General features: G+C 37.2%; 1 pseudogene; it reads left to right on the top strand.

Moving 5' to 3' along the window:
• The first annotated feature begins 253 nt into the window (after window positions 1-253).
• LOC137765659 (small ribosomal subunit protein eS10-like) lies at window positions 254-743 on the top strand (annotated as a pseudogene).
• Window positions 744-11,689: the final 10,946 nt, after the last annotated feature.

Genomic DNA, 11,689 nt, shown 5'->3' with positions numbered 1-11,689 from the left:
CACAAACTTTAATTTACATGTAAGAGGCAAATTAAACATATGATATCAGCAAAGCTGGCTCCAGAGCTCACTCCAGAGCTCTAACTAGAAAGTCAGGTGAAGACTGCAGGGAAGAAGGATGGGTTCAGGGGAATTCTAGCAGTGGAAGAACATGAATAAAAGTCACCACTTCAAAAAGAGAGGGTCTCATCTTGAGTAGAAGAATGCTAAGAATCCTTCTCCAGCTCCAGCCCCGGATGCAGCAGCCATCTCGATGTTGATGCCCAAGAAGGACCTGCTTGTCATTTATGAACTCCTTTTAAGGGAGGGGGTGATGGTGGCCAAAAAAGATGTCCACATGCCTAAACACACTGAGCTGGCAGACAAGAATGTGCCCAGTCTTCACATCATGAAGGCCATACTGTCTCACATCACCAGGCTACAGGAAGGAACAGTTTGCCTGGAGACATTTCTACTGATACCTTACCAGCAAGGGTATCCAGTATTTCTGTGATTGCCTCCATCTGCCCCCTGAGACGGGCCTGCCACCCTGCACTGCAGCCGTCCTGAGACTGGCCACAGCCCAAAGTTCTGGAGGGAGAACAACCTGCAAGACTCACACAAGGGGAAGCTGACAGAAACGCCTACAGACCAAGCATTGTGCCCTCTGGTGCCAAAAGGAGAGCTAAGGCCAGGCTGGGTCAGCAACTGAATTCCAATTTAAAGGTGTGTTTGGCCGTGGATGTGGTCAGCCACCTCAGTAAATCTGGAAGAGATTGTTTAGTGTTGAATAAACCTGTAGGAAGGAAGGAAGGAAGGAAGTGAGGGCGGGAGGGAGACTGAGATTAGGTCTGCAACCTGGCAGGCCAGAGCACTGGACACTGAGGAATCTAGGAGAGGCTCAAAAATGCACAGAACCAAAAATAACAGTCTTGGAAACCCTCCACTCCTAGGGAGAGGAAGGCTGCTTAGAAGGGGGAAGCATTACTTGGAGACTGGGAAATGGTGGAAAGTAGAAGTCCTACAGAAACAAAAGAAAATTGCAAAATCAGAAAACACACTAATCTCTCCCTCAGAAAAGCACAATCTATTAAAGAAATTTCACTCCACTTATCAATAGAAGAAGGCATTCCTGAACTAAGAACCTTAGTAAACCACCCAAGCCCTTTACCTCTCCCCACAAAGAAACACCTGTTATTAGCAGGCCGGGAAAATTCAACACACTTTTAAATAAACAAATCACAGGCAGCATCTATACCAAGCCACTTTGAGAAGAAAACAATAAGTGAGATGCTAATATGTTCAGCTGATGAATTTGTTCCCCTCCAAAGCAACAAAGAAATGGATGAAAATCGTGACACAATATCCAACAGCAATTAAATATTATTAAATAGGCATTTGAAGATATAAAACACCAAAATTCAAATTTTCTGGATAGAAATGGACAAAAACCAAGATGTGAAATGAGTTAATCAAACTCAGGAAAGAGATAGAAGAAAAAGTCAAATAGAAATATATACAGAGAAGCAAGAAGAACTACAGTCCTGCAGCCTGTGGAACTAAAACCATATTCACAGGAAAATAGACGAGATGAAAAGGCAGAGGGCTATGTACCAGATGAAAGAACAAGATAAAACCCCAGAAAAACAACTAAATGAAGTGCAGATAGGCAACCTTCCAGGAAAAGAATTCAGAATAATGGTAGTGAAGATGATCCAGGACCTCGGAAAAAGAATGGAGGCAAAGATCAAGAAGATGCAAGAAATGTTTAACAATCACCTAGAAGAATTAAAGAACAAACAAACAGAGATGAACAATACAATAACTGAAATGAAAACTACACTAGAAGGAATCAATAGCAGAATAACTGAGGCAGAAGAATGGACAAGTGACCTGGAAGACAGAATGGTGGAATTCACTGTTGCAGAACAGAATAAAGAAAAAAGAATGAAAAGAAATGAAGACAGACTAAGAGACCTCTGGGATAACATTAAACACAACAGCATTCACATTATAGGGGTCCCAGAAGGAGAAGAGAGAGAGAAAGGACCCGAGAAAATATTTGAAGACATTATAGTCGAAAACTTCCCTAGCATGGGAAAGGAAGCAGCCACCCAAGTCCAGGAAGCGCAGAGAGTCCCATACAGGATAAACCCAAGGAGAAAACACCGAGACACATAGTAATCAAATTTGCCAAACTTAAAAACAAAGAAAAATCATTGAATGCAGCAAAGGAAAAACGACAAATAACATACAAGGGAACTCCCATAGGTTAACAGTTGATTTCTCAGCAGAAACTCTACAAGCCAGAAGGGAGTGGCATGATATACTTAAAGTGATGAAAGGGAAGAACCTACAGCCAAGATTACTTCACCCGGCAAGGATCTCATTCAGATTTGACAGAGAAATCAAAAGCTTTACAGACAAGCAAAACTAAGAGAATTCAGCACCACCAAACCAGCACTACAACAAATGCTAAAGGAACTTCTCTAAGTGGGAAACACAAGAGAAGAAAAGGACCTACAAAAACGAACCCAAAACAATTAAGAAAATGATAATAGGAACATACATATTGATAATTACCTTAAACGTGAATGGATTAAATGCTCCAACCAAGAGACACAGGCTCGCTGAATGGATACAAAAACAAGACCCATATATATGCTGTCTACAAGAGACCCACTTCAGACCTAGGGACACGTACAGACTGAAAGTGAGGGGATGGAAAAAGATATTCCATGCAAATGGAAATCAAAGGAAAGCTGGAGTAGCAATTCTCATATCAGATAAAATAGACTTTAAAATAAAGAACGTTACAAGAGACAAGGAAGGACACTACATAATGATGAAGGGATCAATCCAAGAAGACGATATAACAATTATAAATATATATGCACCCAACATAGGAGCACCTCAATACATAAGGCAACTGCTAACAGCTATAAAAGAGGAAATCGACAGTAACACAATAATAGTAGGGGACTTTAACACCTCACTGACACCAATGGACAGATCATCCAAACAGAAAATTAATAAGGAAACACAAGCTTTAAATGACACAATAGACCAGATAGATTTAATTGATATCTATAGGACATTCCATCCAAAAACAGCAGATTACACTTTCTTCTCAAGTGCGCATGGAACATTCTCCAGGATAGATCACACTTTGGGTCACAAATCAAGCCTCAAGAAATTTAAGAAAATTGAAATCATATCAAGCATCTTTTCCAACCACAATGTTATGAGATTAGAAATCAATTACAGGGAAAAAAATGTAAAAAACACAAACACATGGAGGCTAAACAATACATTACTAAATAACCAAGCGATCACTGAAGAAATCAAAGAGGAAATCAAAAAATACCTAGAGACAAATGACAATGAAAACACAATGATCCAAAACCTATGGGATGCAGCAAAAGCAGTTCTAAGAGGGAAGTTTGTAGCAATACAATCCTACCTCAAGAAACAACAAACATCTCATATAAACAATCTAATCTTACACCTAGAGGAACTAGAGAAAGAAGAACAAACAAAACCCAAAGTTAGTAGAAGGAAAGAAATCATAAAGATCAGAGCAGAAATAAATGAAATAGAAGCAAAGAAAACAATAGCAAAGATCAATAAAACTAAAAGCTGGTTCTTTGAGAAGATAAACAAAATTGATAAGCCATTAGCCAGACTCATCAAGAAAAAGAGGGAGAGGACTCAAATCAATAAAATTAGAAATGAGAAAGGAGAAGTTACAACAGACACCGCAGAAATACAAAGCATCCTAAGAGACTACCACAAGCAACTCTATGCCAATAAAATGGACAACCTGGAAGACATGGACAAATTTTTAGAAAGGTATAACCTCCCAAGACTGAACCAGGAAGAAATAGATAATATGAACAGACCAATCACAAGTAATGAAATTGAAACTGTGATTAAAAATCTTCCAACAAACAAAAGTCCAGGACTAGATGGCTTCACAGGTGAATTCTATCAAACATTTAGAGAAGAGCTAACACCCATCCTTCTCAAACTCTTCCAAAAAATGGCAGAGGAACACTCCCAAACTCATTCTATGAGGCCACCATCACCCTGATACCAAAACCAGACAAAGATACTACAAAAAAAGAAAATTACAGACCAATATCACTCATGAATATAGATGCAAAAATCCTCAACAAAATACTAGCAAACAGAATCCAACAACACATTAAAAGGATCATACACCATGATCAAGTGGGATTTATCCCAGGGATGCAAGGATTCTTCAATATGTGCAAATCAATCAATGTGATACACCATATTAACAAATTGAAGAAGAAAAACCATATGATCATCTCAATAGATGCAGAAAAAGCTTTTGACAAAATTCAACACCTATTTATGAAAAAAATCTCCAGAAAGTGGGCATAGAGGGAAACTACCTCAACATAATAAAAGCCATATATGACAAACCCACAACAAACATCATTCTCAATGGTGAAAAACTGAATGCATTTCCTCTAAGATCAGGAACAAGACAAGGATGTCCATTCTCACCACTATTATTCAACATAGTTTTGGAAGTCCTAGCCACAGCAATCAGAGAAGAAAAAGAAATAAAAGGAATACAAATTGGAAAAGAAGAAGTAAAACTATCACTGTTTGCAGATGACATGATACTATACATAGAAAGTCCTAAAGGTGCCACCAGAAAACTACGAGAGCTAATCAATTAATTTGGTAAAGTTGCAGGATACAAAATTAATGCACAATTAATCTCTTGCATTCCTATACACTAATGATGAAAAATCTGAATGAAAAATTAAGGAAACACTCCCATTTACCATTGCAACAAAAAGAATAAAATACCTAGGAATAAACCTACCTAGGGAGACAAAAGACCTGTATGCAGAAAACTATAAGACACTGATGAAAGAAATCAAAGATGACACAAACAGATGGAGAGATATGCCATGTTCTTGGATTGAAAGAATCAATATTGTGAAAATGACTATACTACCCAAAGCAATCTACAGATTCAATGCAATCCTTATCAAATTACCAATTTCATTTTTTACAGAACTAGAACAAAAAATCTTAAAATTTGTATGGAGACACAAAAGACCCCGAATAGCCAAAGCAGTCTTGAGGGAAAAAAAAGGAGCTGGAGGAATCAGACTCCCTGACTTCAGACTATACTACAAAGCTACAGTAATCAAGACAATATGGTACTGGCACAAAAACAAAAATACAGATCAATCGAACAGGATAGAAAGCCCAGAGATAAACCCACACACCTATGGTCAACTAATGTATGACAAAGGAGGCAAGGATATACAATGGAGAAAAGACAGTCGCTTCAATAAGTGGTGCTGGGAAAACTGGACAGCTACATGTAAAAGAATGAAATTAGAACACTCCCTAACACCATACACAAAAGTAAACTCAAAATGGATTAGAGACCTAAATGTAAGACTGGACACTGTAAAACTCTTAGAGGAAAACATAGGAAGAACACTCTTTGACATAAATCACAGCAAGATCTTTTTTGATCCACCTCCTACAGTAATGGAAATAAAAACAAAAATAAAGAAATGGAACCTAATGAAACTTAAAAGCTTTTGCACAGCAAAGGAAACTACAAACAAGACGAAAAGACAGCCCTCAGAATGGAAGAAAATATTTGCAAACAAATCAATGGACAAAGGGTTAATTTCCAAAATATATAAACAGCTCATGCAGCTCAATATTAAAAAAGCAAACAACCCAATCAAAAAATGGGCAGAAGACCTAAGTAGACATTTCTCCAAAGAAGACATACAGATGGCCAAGAGGCACATGAAAAGCTGCTCAACATCACTAGTTATTACAGAAATGCAAATCAAAACTACAATGAGGTATCACCTCATACCAGTTAGAATGGGCATCATCAGAAAATCTACAAACAACAAATGCTGGAGAGGGTGTGCAGAAAAGGGAACCCTCTTGCACTGTTGGTGGGAATGTAAATTGATACAGCCACTATGGAGAACAGTATGGAGGTTCCTTAAAAAACTAAAAATAGAATTATCATGTGACCCAGCAATCCCATTACTGGGCATATACCCAGAGAAAACCATAATTCAAAAAGACACATGCACCTCAATGTTCATTGCAGCACTATTTACAATTGCCAGGACATGGAAGCAATCTAAATGCCCATCGACAGATGAATGGATAAAGAACATGTCGTACATATATACAATGGAATATTACTCAGCCATAAAAAAGAACAAAATTGGGTCATTTGTAGTGACGTGGGTGGATCTAGGGAGTGTCATACAGAGTGAAGTAAGAAAGAGAAAAACAAATATCGTGTATTAACGCATATATGTGGAACCTAGAAAAATGGTACAGATGAACCAGTTTGCAGGGCAGAAATTGAGACACAGATGTAGAGAACAAACGTATGGACACTAGGGGTGGAAAATGGCGGGGGTGGTGGTGGTGGTGTGATGAATTGGGAGATTGGGATTGACGTATATATACTAATATGTATAAAATGGATAACTAATGAGAACCCGCTGTATAAAGAACATTTTAAAAAGAGAAAGAAAAAAGAAATATATACAAATATCAACTCAATATGTTGTACACCTGAAGGTAATATAATGTTATGTCAATTATATCTCAATAAAATCTTTAAATTTTTTTTAATAAAAAAATTTCAGAAGTAAAGATTAAATCACAAGATGCCCAAAGGAGATAGATGAAAATTCAATTGAAAATATAATAAGGGATATAGCCAAGAGAAAAATTAATAAATTAGGAGGTAAAATGATCAGAGAAAAGATGATAGCTATAGAGAATAGGCAAAAAAAATTTATATACATATAATTGGAGTTGCTGAAAAAGCAAAACAGAACAATGGAATGAAACTAATATTTAAAACTATAATCCAATAGTGATTGTAGTAATGATTATACAACTATATATGACTTGTCAAAACTCATCAAATTACACACTTCAAATTGGTGAACTTTATTTTATATGAATTATACCACCATAAAGTAGATTATAAATTAAATAAATATGAAGTGTTTAACCCCAAAGAAATATAATCCCAGAAAACTTTCTGAAAGTAAAGATGGCCTAAATCTACATGTTGAATGCACCTATGTACATAGGAAAATTGACCAGAATAGTCAACTCTGAGATATATCAGAGTAAAACAATTTTAAAGGTAAAGAAAAAAATCCTCTTGGCAAATTTTCCAAATCAAATACAAAGTAAAGAAAATCAAGTTGTCATCCTATTGGATAATCATTAGTGCAAAACTAAAAAAATAGTGAAAGAAAGTATAACTGACAATTTGACCAAAAAAAAGGAAATTATAGAAAATATTTTATTAATCTAAAAGAACCAAAAAGGAAGAAAAAAGGGAACATAAAACAGATGGTTTCATCAAATTTACCAGTGCTGAAAGAAGAAATTAAAAGTTCAAGAAGTGTGGTTTTTTTTAAGAACTGTATTTGGCATTTAAAATTTTCCAACAGTTCTGGCTATGACAGAGTAACTAGCACTGGACTAGCCCTCCTGCCATAAATAATTACAAAACTAGACAAAATGTATAAAGAAACTTTTTTTAGACATTGGGACAACAGGTAGTACAGAACCGTGATCCCTAAGGGAAGAAACGCCCATATGAGCTCCACCGTAACCTGGCTTTCTTCCTGGAGACAGTTTCTAGACCACAGTACAGAGAGGTAGAGCCCAAGCAGAGAACAGTGGGCTCATTGAGCTGAAGAGGTAGAAGTTAGATTTTAGGGCTGTTGAAACAGCTGAAATTTGTGAGGCAGCGTACTGAAAAGGAGAGAGCTGTAAGAGAAGGAGATTCAGAAATCTGCATAGGGGGTCCCCTCAAGTGGTTGACTGAATACTCAGCTGAGCATAGAGAGATGAGAGTCTGCAAAGCCTGGCAGAGAACAGCTATTGAGAAGTTGGGAGCTGCACAGAGATTCCAGCGGTCTCACAGGACTGGGAGACATAGCTGTTCCAACCAGCCAGAGTGGCTGAACAATGGTGCAGTTCAATTAAGGCCTCGGAAAGGCCACATCTCAGGAGTAGAGCTAGTCTAGCTCTTCAGTAAGGAATACTCTAAACCAGTCCTAACAAGGCTTAAAACAAGTCTTGAAGAAAAAAATCAAATTGATTCACCAGTAAATCGATTGCCTACTAAAATGAACCTCAACAAACTTTAAAGAAAAGCCACATAATTCCCACAGTGTAGAATGTACAATGTACACATGACAATCAAAAATCAGTGGACAGGTGAAGTAGCAGTAAAATGTGATTCAAAATCAAGGAAAAAAAGTTAAGAGAAACAAACTCAAACATGATAAGAGGTGTTGGAATTAACAGACACAGACTTTTAAAAAGCCATTATAAAAATGTTTAAGGATTTAAAGGGAAAAAACGAACATAGTGAGTGAACAATTGGGGAAATTCAGTAGGTAAAGGGAAACTATTAAAAAGCATCAAATGGAAATTCTAGAATTGAAGAATACAATATCAGAAATAAAAAATTTGCCAAATGGGTTGAAGGGCAGATTAGACACTGCAGGAAAAAAAGATCGGTGAACTTGAAGGCAAGTCAATAGACCTATCCAAAGTGAATCACAGGGAGAAAAAAAATGCAAAAATTGACCAGAGCCTTAGCGACCTGTAGGACAATATTAGGCAGTCTAACACATGTAATTGGAGTCCCAGGAGAGATGAGATATTATAGCATGCAAAAATATATTTGAAAAAATAATGGCTGAAACATTTCAAACATCTCAGATATTATGAGAAAATATCACCCCACAGATCCAAGAAGCTCAAATGCTAAAAACCAAAGATAAACAGAAAAATCTTAAAGGCAGAGAAAAATGAAAACAAAAATTAAACAATGATAAAACATTGACTTAGAAATAACGCAAACCAGAAGACAATGGAACGACATCTTTAAAATACTGAAGGGGAAAAAATTGCTAACCTATAACTACAATTCATGCAGTGAAAATATCCTCCAACAGTAAAGGCAACCAATAAAAGGAACCAGAGCTCCTTGGAGAAATAGCTGATTCCAGGACTAGGACATGGAAAGTACAATATGAACCTGGGACATCTTATAGAGCCAGGAAGTACTGATCAATGTGGAGGGAATGGTTAAGTTTGAAAATCATCATTTTGCAATCATCATAGTAAAAAAATTGGCTCAGGAAAATGGGTGCTAAATCTATAGGGAAGTTGATAAGGAGCAGGATATTTACAAGGTCTTAAAATTTCTCCGCAAAGATGGCTTATTAATTGCAAGGAAAAAACAAATTGATAAAGCAGACAACACCTTGACTGGGTAATCCAAATCAACATCACCAGCAATGGGCAAGTGAGCATGCGTGCCTTTAAATGTGATGTCCTGAAAAGAACACAATGTCACATGTATATTATTACTGCCCAGGATGTGTAAGCTAAATCTAATCACAATGAAACAAGGAGATGCAATCTTAAGTGCATAAAATTACCTAGGGAGTGTACTTGCCAAAAATGTTTAACCTGTTTAACATAATCAGAAAAATGCAGAACATTCCACAAGATGGCTAGCCCAAGCTCTTCAAAAAGTCAGTACCATGAAAGCTACCCAAAAAATTTGTAAGGGAGAACTGTTCTAAGTTAAAAGAGAATAAAGAAACATAATAACTAACTGTAATATGTGACTCTTGACCCAATCCTGGATCTAAAAAAAAAAATGCTATTAAAGTTAGTTTGGGCACAAATGGTAGAATTTAAATATGAACTGGATATCAGAAGATATTATTCAATTAGTGTTAGACATTTGGAGTGTGGTAATGATCTTGAGGTATGTAGGAAAATGTCCTTATTCTTAAAAGAAATATATGCTGAAGTATTTAGGACTAAAATGTCATGATGTCTACAATTATTTTCAAATGATGCAGAAAAATAAAAAACTAGAAATAGAAAGCAAATGTGGCAAAATGTTAATGACTGATGGTTAGGGAAAGGATATATGAGCATTCAGTGCACTATTCTTTCAACTTATATGTAAGTTGAACATTTTTTAAATAAAAAGTTGAAAGAAAAATAAAACAGGAAAAATGACCTTGGAGAAAACAAGGCTAACTCTGGGAACAAGAGAAAATATACATACAGGGACTTCCCTGGTGGCACAGTGGTTAAGAATCCATCTGCCAGTGCAGGGGACACGGGTTAGATCCCTGGTCCAGGAAGATCCCACATGCCGCAGAGCAACTAGGCCTGTGCGCCACAACTACTAAGCCCGCATGCTGCAACTGCTGAAGTCCGCAGGCCTAGAGCCCATGCTCCGTAACAAGAGAAGCCACCGAAATGAGAAGCCCATGCAGCGCAATGAAGAGTAGCCCCTACTTGCCACAAGTAGAGAAAGGCTGCACGCATCAACGAAGACCAAACACAGCCAAAAATATATATATATATACACACACACACACACACACACACACACACACACAGTATCCTCAGGGAAACTTGAGACACTATTACAAGCGTAAAAAAGAACAAGATACTCTAAAACCAGAAAATTCCGTAAACAAGACAACACTCTTAGAAATTAAAATTTTGATCATTAAAAAAAATTCCAATAGAAGGACCAGTAGATCAGAAAATAGATGTAAAAAACAACAAAATAGGAAGTGTGAGAGAAAAGATAAGAGCTATAGAGGATCAGTCCAGGATTCCAACATCTGACTAATAAAAGCCCTAGAAACTGGAAATAGAAACATGGTGGGGGGGAGTATTTTCAAAAAATAAAACAAGAAAATTTCCTAGAGCTGAAGAACATTTGACTTCTATCCAAGATCCCAGAACAATGAATGAAAAATAACGCCACTGAGGCATACTTACATCATTTTTGTGGAAGTTCAAGATGCTGGGGATACAGAGATGGTTAAAAGATTCCAGAGATATAAACAAACACACTGACATGTCACCTACAAAGAACCAAATGTCAAGCAAGGTTCTGAACATTTTGACCAGATAGCTTGACGCTCACAGCCACTGACAGTGCACCTCACACCAAGAGGTCTCCCCGGGGACGGCCCCTATACTTTGCCCAACACCGCTGTTACTGGCATATCTTTCTTTTTCATAAGAAACTGAATCACCAGAGAGCAGATACACCAACTTATTCATCTTTATATCCCTGTCTCTTCTTTATTTCTAAAGTCCTGCAAAATATATACAAAGTTCTTTTGAATAAGCTATAGTCAGTCTCTGTCTCTCTGTCCTTATCTCATCGTTTCCTTCCCTCCCATTTTCTGTCCCCTTCTTTCTCTGATCCCTTGTTCATCCTGGAAACACTGATCAAGACCTAGTGTGCTGGGTCAGGGGCTATCAAGTGAACAAAGACCATTAGTGGTTTCCAGGAGCCCACAGCTGTGAGGAGACAGACCCCATGCAGGATATGGCCCTCCTGGGAGCCCGGACGTCTTCCTCCCCAAATTACAGCACAGAATCCAGATGTACCTACACAATAGTTTAACGTTTCCTATTATTAAACTTGAGTTAAACACAGATTGAATTTTCTATTTTTCTAATTTAAACATTTAGCTAAGTTTTAACTTATGGAGTTTTGTAAAAGGTCAGGGGCTCCTTAGGGAAGAAAATGTTCCTCCTTCACATCATCCAGGGAGAATCCATACGTTCCTTCCATCTT

Source organism: Eschrichtius robustus, chromosome 6 (genome assembly GCF_028021215.1).
Source record: "Eschrichtius robustus isolate mEscRob2 chromosome 6, mEscRob2.pri, whole genome shotgun sequence".
Taxonomy (NCBI): domain Eukaryota; kingdom Metazoa; phylum Chordata; class Mammalia; order Artiodactyla; family Eschrichtiidae; genus Eschrichtius; species Eschrichtius robustus.
The sequence above is the reverse complement of the archived record's forward strand: the minus strand, read 5'-3'. Positions and strand labels throughout refer to the sequence as shown.